Source organism: Epinephelus moara, chromosome 13 (assembly GCF_006386435.1).
Source record: "Epinephelus moara isolate mb chromosome 13, YSFRI_EMoa_1.0, whole genome shotgun sequence".
NCBI lineage: Eukaryota > Metazoa > Chordata > Actinopteri > Perciformes > Serranidae > Epinephelus > Epinephelus moara.
In genome coordinates this window covers 3179030-3202196 of record NC_065518.1, presented here as the reverse complement: position 1 = coordinate 3202196, position 23167 = coordinate 3179030, and the positions used below count along the sequence as shown (strand labels likewise).

The 23167-nt window shown below is 41.7% G+C and overlaps 2 protein-coding genes across 4 annotated transcripts in view; one reads left to right on the top strand and one right to left on the bottom strand.

The window, feature by feature from the left end:
• The window catches only part of rnf213b (ring finger protein 213b), a 528456-nt gene that overhangs the window by 113468 nt on the left and 391821 nt on the right, over window positions 1-23167 (top strand). The window contains exon 1 of one of the 2 annotated variants that reach the window (XM_050059310.1): window positions 11262-11519. The exons of the other annotated variant lie outside the window; for it this stretch is intronic. The gene's annotated coding sequence lies outside the window, so the exon portion shown is untranslated. Of the gene's footprint in view, window positions 1-11261; window positions 11520-23167 lie in introns of those variants that run through there. 2 annotated transcript variants of the gene reach the window in all.
• Window positions 1-23167, bottom strand: part of grid1b (glutamate receptor, ionotropic, delta 1b) — an 827749-nt gene that overhangs the window by 643391 nt on the left and 161191 nt on the right. The window lies entirely within an intron of this gene.

The window sequence follows — 23167 nt, the reverse complement described above, 5'->3', positions numbered from 1 at the left end:
AAGATTAAATCCTAAAATTTTGGGAATAAAGTCATAATATTTTGGGAATAAAGTCTTAATATTTTGGGAATAAAGTCATAATATTTTGGGAATAAAGTCATAACATTTTGGGAATAAAGTCTTAATATTTTGGGAATAAAGTCATAATATTTCAAGAATAAAGTCTTATTATTTTGGGAATAAAGTCATAATATTTCAAGAATAAAGTCTTAATATCTTGGGAATAAAGTCATAATATTTCAAGAATAAAGTCTTAATATCTTGGGAATAAGGCCATGATATTTTGGGAATAAAATCATAATATTTTGGGATTAAAGTCATAATATTTCAAGAATAAAGTCTTAATATTTTGGGAATAAAGTCATAATATTTCAAGAATAAAGTCCTAATATCTTGGGAATAAAGTCATGAGATTTTGGGAATAAAATCATAATATTTTGAGAACAAAGTCATAATATTTCAAGAATAAAGTCATGATATTTTGACAATAATGACATAATATTTTGAGAATAAAGTCAGAATATTTGGGAATAAAATTGTAATATTTCAAGAATAAAATCTTTGGAATAAAGTCACAATATTTTAAGCTAATAAAGTCAACCTTTTTGAGAACAAAGTCTCACACCAGTGGTTTGCATTTAACTTTGGTTATTAAATAAATTCAAACATTTCAAGTCACAAAGTTTCATTGAACTGTTTTTATTACTGATAATTTTATTTCATCTGTCTGTTCGTTGTGTATCATGTTAACATTTGGTACTTTGATTGATAAAAATACTTACTGGTCAATATTTTGGCACATTTTTAAAACAGTCCATAGATCTTTTTGTGTCACTGTAACACAGTTTTAGTTTTGGCACATTGAGCCTCCGTACACCCTGAGTGAGCGTTAACCAACAGTTCAGTTTAGCAGCCAAAACTTCTGCACCTGTCTCTGTTGATTCTGCACCAGAAAACCTCCAGGTTGCTTCAAGGTGATGGATTTGAATGTCCCTCCACACTTCCTGTCTGTCCATCACCTATGACACATGTCCACATAACTGGAGGTATCAGCCTCATTTAGCTCTGGGATTCTGCAGCCTTATTTTCCAACACAAACTCCTTCCTGTCTGCAGTGTCGTTTCTTACCTCAACACAGTTCTCTCTCTGCGTGTGACTCATTATAATTCAGTCCAGATGTTCATGTAAAATACACAACACTTTTTTGCATAAATCATGAAGATTAATATCTTTGATTACTCACAGTGATGACTGTGTATGTTGTACCACAGGATTATCACTCCAGCTCCGATCTTATTCCGTCTTTCACTCACTACGTCTTGCTTTTGTTTGTCGCTCAGTCTCATGGTTCAGATTTTACATGTTATTCTCCTCTGATGCCTTTCTGTGTCCCCACACACACACACACACACACACACACACACACACACACACACACACACACACACACACACACACACACACAGCAGGTGGTGGAGCCTCATTACAGTATAATGACAAAACCACCACCCCATTTAATCATCATAGGTGGATGGAGGATACAAAGAACTGAAGGAATGAATTTTATGCAGCAGGAAGGAGCTGAGAGAGAGAGTGTGTGTGTCTGAGTGTGATGTACCTGCATGAGAGCACTGCCACAGCACAACTATAGATATAAGAGCGACCAAATTCTTGTTATCTTTAGTATTCGGACACGATTAGTTTTACATAGGGATGTGGACTAATGCTAGTTTTCCACAGGATGTCTGGAATATAAATGTCCAATTCGCACGGGACAAGAAATCTCCGTAATTCTACCAGAGATGGGAGTGCTAACTCGGTTTGCGCCCTGGCGTCACCTCCCTGTCGACATGTGCGTGCTACGTTGCTTCCTGTAAGCATCAGCTAAAGGATAATGATAATTAATGATTAGCCCAATATGAAACATTGCCCATGATCAGGATTGTGTGGACACAATGATTAGCAATATGGATTCATATTAGGCCTACCTAAAGGTGCGGACACACCAAACCGACATCAAAGAACTAGCGGCGACGAAAGCCAACTGTTGCGTCATCTACGTCGCCTCACGTCGCCCTGTGTCAGTTGCATTTGAACACATTACATGGACTACATCCGACGGCCAAGTAGCACGTACGTTCTGCGTGTATTTTCTCTCGACTGTTTTACAGAAGGTAAAAGTCGCCGTAATTTTTACTGACTTATCTGTAATGATTACAGACATGGTGCGTTTGGACGGAACTAAAATCCCTGGTAATAATTACTTTACCCCACGTCTCCACGTTAAACTAATCTCATCCGAATGGGGCTTTTGTCTCAGTATCCATGTTCCAAGTTTATTTTGAAAGAGACTGTGTGCATCTAACAAGCTGAAACTGAGCATTTCCTGTGAAACCGTAAAAGACACAATGCATGTAACAGGCGTAATTTGATGTAGCGCCCCAGAAGGTCAACAACAGACACAGGAGGACACCTTGAACGTCATATGTAGACGTAAAAGTCCACTGACCAAAGTTTTGATGAGTTGGGATGAGAACATGTTGGAATGCAGGATGCAGACATAGACACTACAGAGAGGATGAAAAGGGCAGGACAGATGGAAACATTAGAGGTTATATTAAAGAGTGAAGAAGAAGAAGGAGGATGGAGGGGTGAGACACGGGGCGGTGTCTTGGAATGGACAAACAGTACAGCTCAACATGTGACCTGATTTCAGATCTCCTTATACCGTCATTTCCTTCTCATTAAGCAGCGACAGGTCACAATCAAAGACGATGAACACTCAAAGTCAATTATACAACAACATAAAGTCTCTCTGACTCTAATGGATGGGAAATGTGTCTCACCCCCCGCTGCCTATTCATCCCCAGTGTAATCAATGAGCTCTGGCAGCTGATGTATATACAATGATACTTGAGGCTTTCATCCTCCCGCTTAAAGTGATTACATTTTTACATTTTTCCTCCACAGAAAGACGACAGGGGGAGGAGGAGAGGCAGAATGTTTCCTCTGACTAAGCTGGCTGTAATATCTCTGAAATGAGTTTGATGTTGGGTGGCTGGCGACAAGAGGCGAGGGACGGCAGAGGATGGAGGGGTGGAACAAAAAGCGTGATGTGAAGAAAGAGGAGGGAAAAGATCGTTTTAGCCACATTTCAATTCCACATTTCCCCCTTTTGTTTCCCTTTAAGCAGCTTTGAGGTTGGAAATATGATGTAATTCTACTCTGACTGTACTAAAGATGTTCTCTGTGACATATATTCAAACCCAAGACTCTATGTTTTACACGGCTGCACCATTTCATCAAATAGAAAAGAAAATCTAGCTTAGCATATTTGGTGTATTTGGACGTGGAGTCGAGTGGCTCCACATCAAATGTGAGCAGTAACTTCACTCTGATTAGACATACACTTACTTTAAGTTTTGATCTTGATTCCATTTTATAGTGTTGTTCCGATGGCTTATCATTCAGAAACCAAAATAGTCTGAAAAATGTCCCTTTGGACCGACAGCCCAGTACGACGAAAACAAACAGCATTTCTCTAAAGGGCTGTTTCTTGGCACACGGCTAATTGTTACGCAGCATGACATCATTAGACTGATCTTGCTATGGTGAAGTCATGACTCGCCCTACCTGCCCCTGACTAGCTAGTACTTGTTGCCTTCGATGGTTTGGTTGGTTGGATTTCGGCATGAGAAGTACGACTGGTTAGAGATAGGGTGAGAACATTAAGGAAAGCGTCGTGTCTTACCCATAGTTGAAAGGTTCAGTGATGTCCTTGAGTTTGGGAGAGTTTGAAGCATGTTTTTGGGGGGGATGACTCTTGGAAGCAACGACACTTTGTTTTCGGGAGACCAGGCTGTCCAAAAAATTAGCTTTCGGTCGAACTATGCTTTTTTTTTTTTTTTGGCTATTTGAGCTTCAGAATTATGAGCTGTAGTAACAATGGAATGGCGCTCTTCGTCTGACCAGGTCGCCAGAATAAATGTTGGCATTGTACGTTTTTGGAAACCACGGATATGTTACATTTGTACATCACTATGTTGCAGATATTTTCAAACCATTCATTTTCTTATGTTTAAAAGATGCCGTGGTTAACGTGTGGTTAGGTTTAGGCACTAAAAGCACTTGGCTAGGATTAGAAAAATATCATGTTTTGGCTTTAAACACCTGGTTGTGGTGGAACTATTCAGGCTATTCAACAACCAGTTATATTGTTTGTTGGTCTTGAACATCAGTCCGCAGCTCTGCAGGCAGGTTGCTGCTCTCCCTGCCCTTAGGCTTTCCATGTAGGTGCATGGAAGGGCAGGGAGGTGTGCTCTCTCCACATTAGGCTTTCCCTGCAAGCACGTGGATGGGCAGAGAGGTGTGCTCTCTCTGCTTTAGGCTTTCTATGTAGGCACATGGAAGGGCAGAGAGGCCCCAGAAAGGGGCCACATCACCAAATATAATGCTGCAAAGGAAATAAAGTTTTCTCTGAGTGAAGTGGTCCTGACTGAACTAGGTGTCACACCATCCACCATCCCCTCCACCTCATGATGACAATTTCAGCTCATATACTTCGTCACTTTAGAGACATTGATATGATGCAAATGAATGTACAACAATAACGTATGCGTGGTTTGCAGAAACTTACAATGCCAGTATTTCTTTCTGACATCTGGGCTGCTGTGTCGGGGTTTCAATGCTTCTTTTTTAGTAGACATGCTAATGTTGAAGTTCAAGCAGGGTGTGAAGTTGCTCTATCTATCTATTTCACCTCGTACTGGCTTTACAGAGGTTAATGTATTAAGAATGCCAAACTGTAAGTGCAGTTTGTCGTCATATGTCAGCACAGACTGTACTGATGACTCCCCCCTAAGTATGCATTTACCATCTAAAGGAAACTGCATTAAAGTTTGCCACAAAGGAAGCTAACAAAAGTTCATTCCTCTGTTGTGATCGTTACCGTTTCTCTCTACATTTCTACTAATGTAAAACACCACTGTTGACCAGCTTGAAGCTCCGGCCTCTTTCACTGTAAGTGCTCCATTTACAGAAGGCCTCTCTGAGTTCTCTGGAAAAACAGAGACAAAAACATTTGCCTAATGAAGTTTAAATGTGGCCGCCAGCGCTCTAAAGCAGCTGAAAATGATATTAGTGCTGTGAACAAACTCCCAGTGGACACATGAGCTGGAACAAAAGACAATTCAGCAACGTTTTGGTCCATAATTTGTCCTTTCGAAGTGGACGAGTGTTGCTCCTGCGCACCTGTTGCTCACCGCCTCGGGATGTTTCGCCTCTTTACAGTAACACTGCAAATCTATTTGCAACTCTTCTCTGCGTGTGTGCGTCATCCGGCCAATCTGCTGCTCAGCCTGAGTAGTGGAGTTTAAATATGTAACAGATGTTCAATAATACATGTTACTGCAACTGCAAACAGCTGAAGATCACTTCCACTCACTCCCTCTCCTCTCCCCAGTGCTGGCCTACCTCGCTCGCTCACACACGCCAACTGTCTCCAAAATGGCCAAAAGCAACTTGATGACTTTGTCATCCAAAACTGTAAACACACACACACACACACACACACACACACACACACACAGAGACACACACATACAGTAGAGTGCTGGGCTTTATGAGGCGCCACAAACATAATAATGGCTGCTATTGGTGATGTGTTTGTGTTCAGCGTTATTTAATGTTGCACACACAGACGCGCACACACACACACACACACACACACACACACACGCAGCCCTCAGATGATGTTATCTGGTCGTATGAAATGAAAACACTGGGGATGCAGACCGGGTGGGTAACAATGACAGGCACTGTCACGCTGTGTATCTCTAGGTGTGTGTGTGTGTGTGTGTGTGTGTGTGTGTCCTGGCTTGCCCCAGTTACCACTCTGATAAAGGAGTAGCTGCTTTTGTCCGCCTCCAGCAGTAAACACACTTTGGAAAACATTATCCATCTCGCTGTGAATGCTTATTGGCTATTGTGTGTGTGTGTTTTCATATCTGTATGAGTGTGTGGTGTGTGTGTGTGTGGCAGAGTTGCCTCCAGTAGATGAATGCAGATGTATTCATGAAATGCATCGCGGCAGTTTACGGTGATAACGCCCGCCTCGTGCTGGGAGAGGGCTCTCATCATTCAATAGCCACACACACACACACACACACACACACCTACACACACGGGAAAGCCATGTTTTTTTGGCAGTGTGTTAATGGATCAGTTCACCCAAATCACAAAAAAACAATTGCCCTGACTATTTTAATCTCTGCATGCAGATTGTTTGGTTTGATCAGCTGAGGTGTGGAGATGTTTGGCGAGGCAGAAAACACTACGTCATGACTAGTATTGTAAAGAATACTGATTAATTGATACATATTGATTCTGAATATTAGAAACAGTTTCAACGATTTCTCTTTCTCTTCTCTCTGACTGAAACCTTTATGTTGTTAGATAAAACAGATGTTGACAATGTTTTCCTTCAGTGAAGGAAAATGTAAGAAAACACAATGTATTCTGTCACAATACTCAGCATATCACAACACGTATAAAATCCTAATTATATTGTATTAATATTGACTTAAGTTTAGTGATAATATCATATCATGGAGCCTTTGGTGATTCCGACCCCTATTAAATAGATGATACGTTTCAGTAGAACGTGAATGTGAGCTCACTGGTTCACCTCGCCATTATGGATAGTTCCCACAAGGTGATTTAGCGTTAGCTAGCTCACGATTGCTAAAGAATTCATGGTTAGCGGTAAGCCTTTTAATCCATGCTGTGTGCTGTAAATTAGTATTATTCTTTTCTTAATCATTAATAAAAAAAATTGTGGATTCGTGTTTATGTGCATTTTTAGATGTAATTACATTTTTGAAAAAAACATTTGATTAAAACTGAAATTATTAAACAATAATTTGGCGACCCCCCCCCCCTGCACTAACTCTGAGGCCCCCCTCGGGATCTTGAGCCCCCTGTTGAAGACCCAGGGCTCAAAACCATAGGCGTCATTTAGGGATGGCGAGGTATGGCAGCTGCCATACCTTGGAATCGGGAGGAAAAAAAAAGAGAGAGGTTCTGTAGTCATTACTCGAGGCGCGCTGGCTGGTTGTTTTCATTGTATTGCACTTAAATAGGTCAATAACATGCTCATCAGTGAATATGAGTGTTATTGAATCAAACTGTTCGCCACTTCGCTCCTCTGCGAGTTATGAGTTATGTGAGTTATCTGTGTGTTGTAAAAGCATTTTGCTCTGCTGCTGTAGACAGCCTGTCTAAATGTCTTGAAGCCTGTCTGATTGTATGTGGGTTTTTTTCTTCATGTCAGCATGTTAAGCTTGTATTTTTGGTCTCTGGAGACACTCCAATAAATTCGCCTATACAGTATTGTACCAAATTGGCCTTTGTTTTACTGTGTTTCATACACCGGACCCCTTGGTTATCTTCTAGAAATGAGCTTGTAATTAATTTATTTTCTTTATTTTCTGTGAAGTTAAACACATGACTAATGATAATTAAACGTCCGCTCGCTGTCCGTGGTGCTGAAATATGCGCCGAAATAGGTCCGATGTTTTCACTGCTCTCACCAAGTCGTGCATTACATGCAGACATGAGGTATTATGAATGTGAGAAACAGCTTCATGTCCTTTGAAACAGTTTTCAATAGCATAGTATGTACTTCTGACAGGTCAAAGACCAAAGTGAAGTTTTATATAAGTTCATATTTTTGAAACTCCATCATCAGTAGCTCTGTGACGTCATGTCATATTGCCATACCTTAGCTTTTGCTGAAACAACGCCCCTGCTCAAAACGTGAATGGAATCCACAAAAAAACGTGCTAGTTTATTACATTATAGTATTAATAGCTGTAGGGTACTTTTCTTATGGCAAATTTATTTAAATACAATCGTGTCTCTTGAGTAAACCTGGTCTCACTCTGAAGTCGTCGAAAGCTGCCGCTTGGTCAGTGACTTCTGGCGTCATACACTGACCAAAAAAGCCATCCTTTCAGGTCGACATGATACGTGCCGTTATTGTTAAAGGAATAGCGCACCCAAAGATGGAAATGCAGCCATTATCTACTTACCCATATGCCGAGGGAGGCTCAGGTGAAGTTTTAGAGTCCTCACATCACTTGCAGAGATCCAAGGGGAGAGGAGGTAGCAACACAACTCCACCTAATGGAGGCTGACGGCGCCCCAGATTCAAACGTCCAAAAACACATAATTGAAACCACAAAATATCTCCATACTGCTCGTCCGTAGTGATCCAAGTGTCCTGAAGCCCCAACATAAAAAGTTGTTTGGAAAAACCTCATTTGAACTCTGTTTTTAGCCTCATTGTAGCCTGTAGCTCTGACTGCCTCTCTGTGCACCGCGCGCACGTGAGCACCGACTGTATCTGCTGCAAAAGTACAATAAATGGTTTATTTTTTGAGTTTATAAAACCCACGTCCAGCCACTATTTATATATTTACATGTTCTGTTCCTAGTCTGTCTTTTTCTTCACATTTCACATTTTCCATCGACCTGCCCTGTAGATGATTCCAGTCATAAAATTTGAGCTCCTGGATCAGTCAGACTCATCTTACACCACACACAGTCTGGCTTCATCTCCCACACTGGGACTGACTTCACTCACGACGCTGAAATCTGAACTATAATCGTCCCAAACATCATGTTGTGTGACCCCACTTTGTGATGTAATGGATCAGATCTTTAAATGTGCAGTAACACAATGCTTCAATAATGCATATGTCTTCATTTATTTATGACCCGTAAAGTAAAAGCATGTCAGGAAAAGAGAATAAATGACTTTCGCTCATAATTAAAATCGTCCTTCCAGACTGGAATTGATGATGTTGCGACGAAGCCTCTCCTGCTGGCTCCTGCTCAGTGTCACTGCTGTGATGTCCCAGTTTCTCCACATGGATCCAGACGGCCTCGTTTCATTTTATCTCATCTCAGAGTCTCAGACAGGAAAAGGTTTTCTCAGAGAGCTTTTTATTCTCTCTGTGATCTTTCTGGTTTCACTGCAGCCACCTGCTGCATCAGAGCCAGACCAGACGCCTCCCGCTGAATTATTGAACACCACGCCTCTAAACGCTACCACTTCACTCTCTTTCTTTCCCGCTCTCTCCATGCTTCCTGCCTCCTGCAGGCCACTGGCTGAATTATTAAACAGCAGGACTTAAGCTGATGTCATTTTACTAGGCTCTCTCTCCGTCTGCATTTCACCCCTGACGCTGCTTCCCATCTCTAAACTTTTTATTTTCCGTCTTTACCGTCCCCTCCTGATCTATTATCTTTATTTCTTCAAGAACGTAAAAACTTTGCCACTTCGTCCCTGCTTTGGAAAAAAACTTTGAACCAACCAGATCTGTGCTACTGACTAATAACAGGTGTCATAACCAACATAGAATATTTACAAATGGCTTTAGTTACAGTCCCTGTGTCCACAACAACCAAGCTCCCTGAGCATGAAGATTCATTCTTGACCTTTGAGTAACATTTAGTAAAGACAATTTAAGCTTAAACGTCCACTTCCTGTATTCCACAGCTTTCTACCACAGTCATCATTCATCAGGTGGAGCTCGCTGAGGTGTTCTCATGTCTCTGATCACGACACAAAAAGGTACAATACCGCAGCAGCACAGCTGAAGATGCGAAACTGTGACACAAATGTCAGTGCAATAGATCAAAATAATATCATTTTTATTAACTTTGTTTTTCTGCAAAACTATTTTTACTCACAAAAGAAAGGAAATGTCTCAAATGTTTATTTGCAACCAAATTAATTGTACCAAAAACTTCCACTAATTAAAATGTGGTAAAAACTTGTTGTTATTGAAATAGAGTGAATATCTGACGGAATAATAACTACTTATTACCTATATTTCCATGGAACTGTCAAGCAAATTTTAAGCAAACCTGAAAAAAGAAATGCATATTATGCATGTTTCAATTGGCTGGTTACGTGCGAATCAACTCGTCTCTACAAAGTGTAGTTTGGTCAGAAGTTGCTGGTATGCTACGCTTTACATACAGCTTGGTCGATCATGTTTCATATAATGAAATGATTCTAATGCACAGGAGGACGCCACAGCAGAAACAGCTGATTATTGATTGATATTAAAATTAACTACTCTCAAATGTATTCTGCAAAGGAGTTTCCATGTCCTATTTATAACAAGTCTTCTTCAGCATGGGAAAAAAAACACGTAAAGTGAGTGTCAAAACTTTTTTGTGCGACTGAGGAAGATTTGCTGATTCCATCAAGCTTTTCTAAAAAGATACTTGCNCAGCAGAAACAGCTGATTATTGATTGATATTAAAATTAACTAAACTCAACTCTCAAATGTATTCTGCAAAGGAGTTTCCATGTCCTATTTATAACAAGTCTTCTTCAGCATGGGGAAAAAAACACGTAAAGTGAGTGTCAAAACTTTTTTGTGCGACTGAGGAAGATTTGCTGATTCCATCAAGCTTTTCTAAAAAGATACTTGCACTTAAAAACAAGTTCATGGAAGCACAGCTACCACAGTGAAACCTAGTTACCAGAAGAAAATGTTACACGGACACATTAGGTTACATTTGCACCTGGTTAGCATGGTGGATGGTGTGACACCGAGGCAAGACACCTGCCAAGGTCCAGAACTCTGCCGACAACTGTTCAAGACCATCGAACAACAAAAGCAGTTGTTTTTCAGCAACTCATGGTTGTTTTTAGAATGAACAGTGTCACAAAACATGGTTGCTTTTTAGAACTGCAAAAGCATTTCTCAACGGGATAAAGGGATAGTGCACCCAAAAATGTAAATTCAGCCATTATCTACTCACCCATATGCCGAGGGAGGCTCAGGTGAAGTTTTAGAGTCCTCACATCACTTGCAGAGATCCAAGGGGAGAGGAGGTAGCAACACAACTCCACCTAATGGAGGCTGACGGCGCCCCAGATTCAAACGTCCAAAAACACATAATTGAAACCACAAAATATCTCCATACTGCTCGTCCGTAGTGATCCAAGTGTCCTGAAGCCCCGACATAAAAAGTTGTTTGGAAAAACCTCATTTGAACTCTGTTTTTAGCCTCATTGTAGCCTGTAGCTCTGACTGCCTCTCTGGGCACCGCGCTCACGTGTGTGCGCTTGCGCGAGACCGTGAGACATGGGCACCGCCTTCATGTGTGTTCACGTGCTTTCGCTGGTCTCGCGCGCAAGCGTGAGCGCAGTGCACAGAGAGGCAGTTAGAGCTACAGGCTACAATGAGGCTAAAAACAGAGTTCAAATGACGTTTTTCCAAACAACTTTTTATGTCGGGGCTTCAGGACACTTGGATCACTACGGACGAGCAGTATGGAGATATTTTGTGGTTTCAATTATGTGTTTTTGGACGTTTGAATCTGGGGCGCCGTCAGCCTCCATTAGGTGGAGTTGTGTTGCTACCTCCTCTCCCCTTGGATCTCTGCAAGTGATGTGAGGACTCTAAAACTTCACCTGAGCCTCCCTCGGCATATGGGTGAGTAGATAATGGATGAATTTTCATTTTTTGGGTGCACTATCCCTTTAAGATGATTTCTAGCAACCCATCATAGCTCTTCCAGTGGCAACAGTACCACAAAAAAAGGTTATTTTTTACCAAGACATTGCTGTCTTTTCAGCTGGGATAGAGTCACCAAAAGCAGGTAATCTAAGCCAAAACATGATCTGTACCGAACCATAACCAAGTAGTTTTTGTGCCTAAACATAACCACGTTACTCCAGCATTGTTGAAGTGTAAAGTTTCAACGTATCTGCTACATAAAACATACAATGGTAACAAATCTGTGGTTTGCAGAAACGCACAATGCCAGCATTTTCTTCTAGTGACTGGTTTGTGGAGTGAAAGCCAAATTCAGCCAATGATTACAGTTTGTGAAAAGCTGACCTGATCTTTAAGGCCTCAGACATACCAAGTCCTAACACCTTCTGTAGTTGCAAAAGAAAAGATGAAAAAACATTTTAATTAAACTTAATTTACTTCTTTTGCTCCTGAGCCAGAATAAAATCAATCATGAAAAGCTCCAAAGCTCTGGCCTCGTTCACTTCACCTCTTTCTTCTCCTCTGTGTTGCTGTGTGGTTGCAGCGTCTTGCGTTATAAAAGCAGCAGTTGGAGCCTTCACACCACACCGCATGACCCCGGACCAAAGGCAAAGGCGAAACAAAAGAGGAGGATTTATTGTGAAGGATTCTGCGTGTTTGAGGACGAGCAGCACATTTCTAATGGGCGGCCGCTGTTTCTTCCCTCTGTTGTCTTTTCGTGTTGCTCATTTGGTCGCTGCAGTGCGTCCTGCCTTTCAGGCTTTTATGGACATACAACTCACATTTACTGCTGATAGGAGATTGCTGTTTTCTTCTCGCCTGCCTCGTAGTCACAGTGAATATTCTTTGTAACTCCTGTAAGGGGTCTTTGCTTTTCCAAGTTTCTATGGACTGTTTTTTCCCTATATTGCTTTTCTCTTTATACTGCTCTAATTACTTGTCTTTATGTGTAATTTTATGATCCTAGCACTGATTCATTTATTAATTTAAGTCCCTTTCAGAAGGGTTTATGGGGTATTTCTGGCATCATGGAGACGCCAGAGATTACAGATTCCTGCTCTTTATCCGTTTTCTTTTTTCTATTTACATGCAGCCTTTTGTGCTATTTATGTTAACATGTTACTGTCTTTTTCCTCCGCCATCTGCTTTCATTATTCTGACATGTTCCCTCTCAAAACTCATCCCATTTTAGGCTTTTTTATTTCTTTCCAGACATCAGTTTGATTTGATATATTCATTCCCTTCATCCCTTTTCCTACGCTCCTAATCACATACATGTCTTTCTATTTCAGGGCCTTTATTTATTCATTTATGGACATACGACTCCTCTGTCTGTTTTTCATCTGTGTATCATTTCAGCAGCAGGTGCGGACAGAAGGAGCGCGGAGACGTGACGAGGAGACTGAGCGGCTGTTTGCCCGCTAATAGAGAGCTGCAGTCTGAGAAGGTGAAGGGGTGTCAAGGATGAAGCGGCGCTGTAATCTCAAGTGTACCTGCAAGATTTCACCACAGCCACCTCATGAATGAAATGAAATAGGAAAGGTGTCACTACATGCAATAGTAGTTCAGTTTCCATATTACCGGTCCTCTCTGAGTTAGATACGAGGTCTGGAGTCGATGACACGAGCTGCCCAAACAGCAGGCAGACACCGCTAGAGACCAGCGGGTGAAGAGAGGGGAACATCCAGCAGCTACAGATACTGTGACTAGGGATGCTGAATTTAAAAAATCTAATATCACTTTAAGCGCTGACTAACTCCTGCAAGACACACAGTGAATGGACTGCAAGATACTTCCTATCATAGCAACATAAGGCTACAAACAACCAGTAGGACTAAGAATTAGCTGCTAGCCACCCAACGCTCCCTCCACCTCGCTCCCCACCACTCAGTGCATTTACATGACATTAGAGAAAATCATTTTATTGTGTCAGTCCCACTAAAACCGGACTTTTAAAATCCGTGTAAACATGTCAGTGTGACTGAAATGGTCCTAAAGTGAATTTGCCACAGTGGGACTAACACACCCAGATCATGTGACTCCTGCATGTATACAGTCAATCAGACCCAAACTGGCCGAGGCGCTCTGAGCATGCTCCACAGTTTCCGCCCCGGGCTTTGACCCGAAAGTCCAACAGCATTAAATGTGTAAGAGAAGAAGAAGCCGGTAACAACATGGAGAAATCTACATCCAGAGCCGTGACTTTTTGGACGGACCAAATGTACAGAGCTGTAAAGTTGTCCACCATGGTACCAGTTAGCAGCTAGCTAACCGTAGCTAACTTGTTTGTCCATTGTTTGGTCTGTGACGTAATAGGTCAACAGGAAAAAGGTCCAATACTAACAAGCTGAAAGGGGGCATATCTCCACCTATCGTAGAGGAGTCGCACATACTTGGCTCAATAAATGGATCCCCCCCCCCATGCCAGGTGTCAAAGCAGAGCGGTGTCCAGCAGCAGCATCCGTGTCTAATCTGTGTACCTGCAACAACAGTAAGTTTGCCGATCCAGCGGAGAGTCGGCACTGTCTGGTCCTTCAGAGCTGGGGCTTACACTGGCTGAATTTAAGTAGATGGAGCTGCTGCCTGCTCTCCTCCCAGTGAGGTGGTCTGCAGCAGCGGGGAGTGAGGCGGAGGACGTGAACTTGAAGCTGCAGCTTTAGTTGGTTAACTGTCAGACTCTTTTAGACTCTGTTTGATCAGTGTGCAGTGTAGGCAGCTGTTGGATTCTCCTCCACTGAATCAGACTTTCACCATCTAAAGGGACATGCACACACATCTGCATTTCTAGAACAGCCAATAGGAATGCCCTCTCTCTGAAATGACCTGTGACTGAAACAGAGCTAAGAGGAGTTAAAGAGATCCAGTTTTCTCTCAGGTCACTTAAATTACAATGAACTCAAAGATTGCTGTTGTTGATTTTTGCTCTCTGACATTCAAACTGCCCACTCCAGCTATAATGACTTCAATCTGCTGTGTAGTTTTGCCGAAGGCTTCGATGCAGCCTGTAAATAGATCTGAGAAAACTTGATTATTGGTGACTGAAATGCAGTGCGAGAGGTTATTCACAAACTTGAACTACAGTTACTATTTCAGCTGATAAACCCTTAGCAACAGCACATCTCTAACAACAGGGGGAATAAAATAAAGCTACAAGAGCCTTAACTACACGGAGCTTTGAAGGAACATGACACACATGGGTTTTGGCACAGTGAGAGAAATATTACCACTGCTTTCTATTTCTAAAATCAGCCATTGCTGTCATCCGGTCTGATTTAACAGAAGCCTGCAGAGCTGTGAGAGGCTGAGGGGACTTCAAACGCTTCGACGGTCCGAGGCTTACGATTCAAACACGGCCAGAGAAAACGTTTTGGCCCGAGTCACAAAGGAATCCCTATTATTCCACAATGCCATTATCATTCAGTGCTTGCAACGTGAAATGAATGAAATGGAACTACAAAGAAGTTCAAGTGGAAAAAAACGAAGAAGAAATGGCACAAAGAGGCAGGATTAAGCCGTGGGTCATCTCTGGTCAAGATTGAACTGCAGCCCCTGAGAGGTTTGGTCACGGCAGCATTTAGCAAGCTACAAAGAAAAGACCGAAAAGGGCGGAGGAGACTTTGAACTCCACTAAACCTCCAGCAGGCTGTCATACATCATCACTGCGAGCCAATATGGAGCAGCATGGACATAAAAGGAGGGAGATAACTATACGCAGATCTATGGATCAATAGCCACAGAGAACAGTTAATACAGACAGAGATAAAGACGGAGAGGAAGTCAATAAAATGAGAAAGTACAGAATGAGAGAAACAAATGTCTCTTTCACATGAGAGCATCGTTACAAAAAGACCTGAGAAGAAGGGTGAAATTGTTTTTTTAAATAATAATAATTAAAAAAAGTTTATCTCCTATGTTACAAGACATTATCTCCACACAAGCTTCAACTCCCCTGTATATTATCTCCTATGTACGAGCTATGTCTCCTATGTATGAAATTATCTCCTACACACAAGACACTATCTCTGTTGTGTTGGTTCCACTAGTAGAACAGTAAATACAACAGACGGAGATAAAGACAGAGGGGAAGTCAGAAAGAGAAAAAAAAAAAATTGAGAAGGAAGGTGAAAAACAATTGTGGAGGATTGTGGGCCAAAACCAAAATTTTACCTCCTATGTGCGAGATAGTATCTCCTACATAAGAGATATTATCACCGACTATATAGACAGTGGCAATATCCATGGTTACGAAACAACAGCTAATCAGAAACTTGTCGGCTGAAATGTGCGATGTGTGTGTGTGTGTGTGTGTGTGTGTGTGTGTGCAGTCTCATCAGTTTTATGGCGGTGTCGTGTCGGTCCCATTAGTGAGATAACAATACACACATCTATGGATCAATAGCCACAGTAAATACAACAGACGGAGATAAAGACGCAGAGGAAGTCAATGAAATGAGAAAGTAGAGAAGGAGGGGAAAAAATGTTATTAAAAAATTATTTGAAGGAAATGTTAGTTTGTCTCGTGTGTATGAAATATTATCTCCTATGTTTGAGATATTATCTTCTACATACGAGAGAGTTCTACTTACGAGATATTAACACCTACTATGGACAGTGTCAATATCCGTGGTTATGAAACAACAGCAAAGCAAAACTTGGCCGTGTGTGTATTAGTCTCATCAATTTCACGGTCAGGTTTATCGGTAATGTAACTGCAAAAATACATGAATCAATTTCTCTGTCTCTTGTTTGTTGGCTCACTTGCTGAGTCGACTGCGAATGTGCACTTGTGGGACTCTAAACGTTGCCGATGCCACCGCACGGTTCCATTGTGTCTTACTTTGTAGCTCATTAACTGAGAAGGTCAAACCTTTTGTTTATGCTGCATTTGGCCAAACTTTCATTGCCCTTTGATGCACTAAGCACTTCATCCTGCACAACTTCCTCACTCTCAGATCAGCCTAATTAAACCTAAAGTTTATCTCCTAAGTACAGTGAGAGATAACATTCTGTACATAGGAGATCTGATTCTGCAAAGTAGAAGATTTAGGATTTTTTTTCACCTTGCGTCTCAGAGCTTCTGTACATTATAAACACAATATAATAGAAAATAGACCATAAGAAACAAACAGGGTGCCCACAAACAGCTGCATCGGACACAAATAGTTTGGAGATGCATCTGCACAGGCCGACCAAATCTGATTTGAAACCCTTTGTGGCGCATCACAGCTCTTTTCATCACCGCCTAAACAGGACAAATATCTCTCCCTGGGGTTTATGGCTGCTTCCACACACACAACATGATCTGGTCTGCATCAGCAAGGGAGGGGGAAATCAGATTTGACTGTGTTCATACACAGTAAATCCACCCATTCACTGCTGACACAAATCTGCTTTGTCTCTGACCCAATCGTCTTCACGTTACTGTTTTCATCTTAACGGAGAACTCGGAGATAATCAGAGCCGAGGATGAGTGGGGCTATTTCTGCCTGCAGGAAGCTTCTTACATCCTATTATCATGTATGTATAATATACTGTATGTCGACTGTGGGTATGGAGGATGCAGCAGGAAAAGAGAAGTGCTGTGCTCATGTAAATGACTTGAGTGATTACCTGATTCGTCATCTTTTTTTTGTTGTTGTTTTTTTGTGCCTCTATGAAAAAACTGAACTGAATTGAACTGATCCAGCATCATCATTAGGTCACAACTGTAACGTGTCTAATACTTTGATTTATGACCAAATACCTCCAAAACGTATGACATTATCTGCCTTAGATGTACTTTGATTTTGCTAGACACAAAATGTTAGCATGCTAACAGGCCAAACTAAGATGGTGAACATTTAACCCACTGAAAAACAGCATTGTAATGTTGCTATTGTGAGCATGTTCACACGCTGACGTCAGTGAAGTTCACCCTGACAGATCCAGCAGCATCGGCTGCAGACTTTTTAAATTTTACTGTTGCTGTTGAGTATTTTGGGGTTTCATATCTAACACTTTCAATCTGCAGAATGTCACATTTTTGTTCACTGGAGCAAAGCCGAGAGTCCACTGTGTTCGTACTGTCATTTACTGAATGGTTTGTTGGTCCCAGTGAAGTCTGACGTAGGGGTGAGCACTGATGTTGATGCAGAGTTAAAGACAAGAAAAGTGCTTTATTGGTTAGAGATATGCTATTCCATAACACAGCTACACACGCAGAACAGCTTTAATGGTGGATTTTTGCATCAGTGTGATGAATTACCGTAATTTATCATGTATTAAATTCACTGGGGAAAAATCCCATGAAATTATTTTATCTATACATGTTTCACAACTGAGTTTTCTTTTTGTATTTTTTAATAGTACAAAATAAATAAATAAATAAATAAAATAAAGTATAAAACAGCAGTGGCTTTACAGGTACACCAATGATAGGAACAGGGGAAAATATTTTGGAGTGGAAAAAAATCTAAAATAATACGCTTAATATTTCTCAAAATAATATTTTGCAGTAGCAGTTAAATTTGGAGATATTTGTTAAATATGGCATGTGTATTTGTGTGTGTATGTGGAGTTTTTAGAATTATTATTAATAATAATTACAATAATAATAATAATAAGGATCTATGAAAATATTACATAAATAAAACAGAGCAGTGACAGCAAGGAAATTAAATTAAATAGAACTAAAGTCACAACACTTCCCTCGAAGCTTTGGGGGACGTAAACAGGAAGTTTAAACGTTGCCATGGTTTCAGTGACTTGTGCTTTGGGCTCCAACCTGAGCTTCTTTTCTCCTCCTTCCTTCCTATCCTAATGTCCTCTCATTCCCTCCTTGTTCGACTTCTTTTTCAAGCCTGCATTTCCTTCTCCTCCTCTCTCACATCTGCATCCTTCCCTTCTCTCCTCCAGCTCTTACTTCCTTCACCTGTTCTCTCCATCCATCCCCTGCCTGTATTTTCATCACCTCCTTCCCTGCCACCTTTCTTTCCCTCCATCTCTCCTCCATCAGCTCTTCCCCTCTGTCTCTCGTCTCCTCTCAGAGGCCCTGTTGTGTTCTGTGGGATATAACAAAGCCATCATGCAGTGAGTCATCGTCCTGCTGTGGGAGCGGGGACACGGTTTGGAGGGGTTGTGTGTTAGTGTGTGAAATGATTGAGCGAGGCCTCATCTGAGAGCCTGGCTGCTCCCACAGAGAGCCAGAGGTCAGAGGTCACAGAGTGTCTGACCTGATGTAACGACTGATGAAACTTAACGACTGTTGGAACATAAAAGGAACAAAAGTTTGAGTCTGTAGAAAAATCAAAGTTGCTGCAGTGTCTTTTTGTCTCATTGATCTCAGCGTAGCCGGTCCTGGTTGCATATTTTAAAATCCTCCTCATTGTATCGGCTCCAACACAAGAGACACGGTTAAGTTTAGCACTGTGGCTTTTTTAATGTATTCTTAGCTGGAATGTGAACTCAGACTCCAGTGTTTCAAAATCCCACTTTCTTCTCCCGCCTTTTAACTCGTGTGTCTCTACAAATAAAATTTAACATTCTGTGTGAACCTCAAACGGGGAAAAAATCCCCTCCGACTCCCGAGCAGCCGAAACAGAAAAGTGAGGGAGAGTAAAGGAGAGGAGAAGAAAGAAAAGATGAAGCAGACAGCTAAAGATTTATTTTCCCCTCAAACAGCTTCACTCACTACAAACATTGTTTTCTCTCACACAGATGAGTCGGCTGTCTGGATTTCAGGTTTTTCAAACGGACACACACACACACACACACACACGTTACTGATGCTTCTGTCAAAAAGGATGTGAGTGTGTGTTCATGATGCTTCTGTCAAAAAGGATGTGAGTGTGTGTTCAAACTCTTCTGTTGCCCTTCGCTCGTTTGTTCTCCAAACCAGGAAGCAAACAGAAGGAGGGGAGGAAGAGGAAGAGGAAGAAAGGAGAAGAAGACAGAGTGAAAAATGAAAGAGAGCGGACAAACTTATCTGTGTGTGTGTGTGTGTGTGTGTGTGTGCGTCTGAGAGATAGAGAGGAAAAACAGAAACAAGAGAGGGCTAAAGGCCTGTCTGGGGAGCAGGCCGGCAGGCTACTGATAACACACACACAAAATCACACACACACAGACACACACATACACACACACAAGCAAATACTCACACACACACACACACAAGCAAATACTCACACACACACAGACACACACACACACGCACACACACACAAATGACAAAGCCTGTTAGTTTCACGTCTTTTTTGCAGCTGATTATTTACTGGCTGTTTGCCTTGTTGCCAGATTATCCTCATTCACTGGCACCTAAATTGACCTTATCCATTGTGTGTGTGTGTGTGTGTGTGTGTGTGTGTGTCCAAGAGAGACAGAGGTAATGAAAGAATGAGGCCAAATTTGTATGGACTTATGCGTGTGCTTCAATCAAGGTGTGTGTTTCCATTTTTGTGCGTGTGCTCCTGTATTACTCTGTGTGTGTGTGTGTGTGTGCGCGCGTGTGTGTTTGTGTGCATATGTATGTGTGTAGCTGTTGAGGGGAGTGAGAGAAATTTTTGATTTTCCAATCTGAGTCCGCCGACAACAACAAAAACCAATTGCCCTGTCAACGCAAATTGTTCCGTCACCTCACTGGGACAGCGTGCGCACACACACACACACACACACACACACACACACACACGAGTAGCGCCCACTGGGACACACCATCAATAGCGCCCCCGCCACCTCGCTCCCCTCCACCCCCCCGAGGTAATTGGATTTAAAATTAGAAAAAGCCAACAAATTGATTATCGAGGCCATTAGCCGAGCTGCTGCGAGCCGATTGGCTGCCTGTGAGGCCGATAACGGGGCAGGAATCTGCATGCGAGCGACCGCGGGCGTCACACACCGCTGGACTAATCCGACCGGTTATAGAGTTCAGATAAAAGGAGGAAGACCAGAGCACTCGTCTATCTGCAAGGTGTCTCAAACTTTGTGTGTGTGTGTGTACTTTGGGTTGTGTAGTGCACAAAAACCAGCAGCAGGTGTTTCTTCAGATCACATTTGACTTTGCGCAAAGTAGTGAAGAAATCATACAGGTGCAGCAATGACATCACTGCTTCAATTTTGGTTCCATTTACTTAACCTCTCTAACTCCGCCAAGACACCGATGTCCTCGCTCCCCCCCTCCTCTGTTAAATGGTATCTCTCAGGCGCACTACGTCATCAAACCATGTGATGTATGGTATTGCCGGATTCAGGAAGCTCTCGACTTTTCAAAAATAACATCATTTTTTTTTTTTTTTATTATGTATTTCGCACCAGAGCAGCCTAAACACACAAAGTCCAAAATCGTGATGAGTGGTGACAAGTCATGTCATGCCGTTTTTCGACGGGAAAAGTTAAAAGATTACTCACGATCTTATGCTGAGCTGTTAGCAGGCACGTAGCTGGTTTATAAAAGGTAAGAGTCTCACTCCTACCACTATTTTTGGCTGAGATATACCGTCTAGAAAGTGGGATCATAACTTTCTCGTTTCATATGGCTTTATTTGGTGATATTTTATGGTGTTTCTGTGTCATAAACAACATCAGCTATCATAATCACACCTGATTTCAATAAGGTACAATGTTTGAAGCTGGCTGAGTGTTGTTTGATCACTGATAGTACTGTTTTGAAGCAGAGTGACCGACTTGTCATTTGGAGCTCCGCCTGGATCTTTTCATGGTAAAAACACTGTAGAATGGTCATACTTTGAGCAGTCTTCTTCAAATTTGAAACAAGTGTTCATTGATAGTGTGCCTACAGCCCCACAGTGTCATTTACCTGCTCAGATGAAGCCACAGACAGTTATTCATCCTGAAACACATTTTTTATTTTATTTTAGGTAAAATCTTCAATTTGTTATTGACTTCAGAGGCCCATTACTCTGTCTCTGTATCACCTAGAGTGTTTCTGAGAAACTTCATAGAGTTTGCTTTCTGGCAAGACCTCATGCATGCATGTAGTCAGAGCGGTTCAGAAGCTACAGTCATTTTAATTTGGGTATGTCATTTTAGACGTTTTTGCTACAAAATGGGGGCGGAGTACAAGAGGTACGTGATCCTGTGAAATTCACCTAAATTCACCTAAAACAAGGCGTCTCCAAGGCAACTGAGGGATGTACTTGGTGCATTTTTACCACATGTTCATGCATGGTCTCATTTTAGCCCAACAGTCAGGATCACTGAGTGCTTCTGTAATTAAGTCATTGAAGTTTCAACACTGAAATGAAAAGGCTTTTTATCTTCGCCTGAATATTTCCTTGTAAAAAGATGCTGCAAGTGATCAGCTGCAAAACACAATGGGACAATTTCATGAAGCCTCATATGGTCTGAATTTAAAGTAAATAACAATATCACAGAAAATATACATTTTACACAGGGTTTCTGAAGGTTTTGTCCACTTAAAAACAGAAAAAGGGTAAAACAATGAACTGAACGTGTGAATATTAGGGGTGGGGAAACACATCAATACAGCACAGTATTGCGTGATTTTTGCGTCCCAATATCGTATTTTACAGTCGTAAAATTCACACAAACATGACGGGACTCATCTCAAATGATGACGAGACAGCTGACAGAGACGAGGTCTGCAGATTAATATAACGCCGTGCAGTGAAACTAATGTGAAGAAATCATTTTACAGAAAACATGCTCAGACATGCAATGTCTAGTATGTGTATGTGTGTGTGTTTGTGTGAGAGAGTGAAGTTGGCCAAAATGAACCTCGCTGTGTCCTCTGAAGGACACCTGGGAGCCGCTCAGGTTACCCATCAGCCATCTGTCAGACAGCAGGTGGATGCCAAAACTTACCAGCCTTTTTTTTTTTCAGCGATGGTAAATCTGACTTCTGCAGCGGAGAATAACCTCGACTCGTCGGCCAGTTCTCCGCCATCTGCTACGATTTAGTTGACAAACTTGCTGGTTGGTCGTTGGAGCCTCCTGCTGTCTGCTGATTCACACCTGTGTGTTTCTCCTCCTCGACTAGAACTAGAATAGGTCGTGTGACTCCGCCCACCAGTCCAGTGTCTCTGACAGTCTCCATCCAGTGAAAACATGGATGCTTCACACACAGAAGATCTATACAATCAGCACAGTTTCAAGATTAGAGTCACCAATTCAGTATCTGACCAAATGTCTCCCCTTCTGTTCCTGAGATATGACGTTAAAACATGATGATGTCACAGTCAAGCTGACCTTTGACCTTTTGACCTTCATTATTTTATCCTGTTAGACACTGTGCAAAATTTTGTCGTCTTACTATATAATGAGGAAAACTCTGTGTGTGTGTCTGTTCCACGTTTTTCTCCTCACTGACTTGGTCAATCCATGTGAAATTTGGCACAGTGGTAGAGGGTCATGGGAGGATGCCAATGAAGCAATATTACATCAATTGGCCAAAGGGGGGCGCTATAGCAACCGATTTAAATCACAAACTTTGAATGGGCATATCTCATGCCCCGTATGTGGTAGAGACATGAAACTTTGCACAGAGATGCCTCTCCTCATGAGGAGCCTCAAGAACCCATAACTTTATAGAAATTTTCCGCCATTTTGAATTTTTTGAAAAACACTTCAAA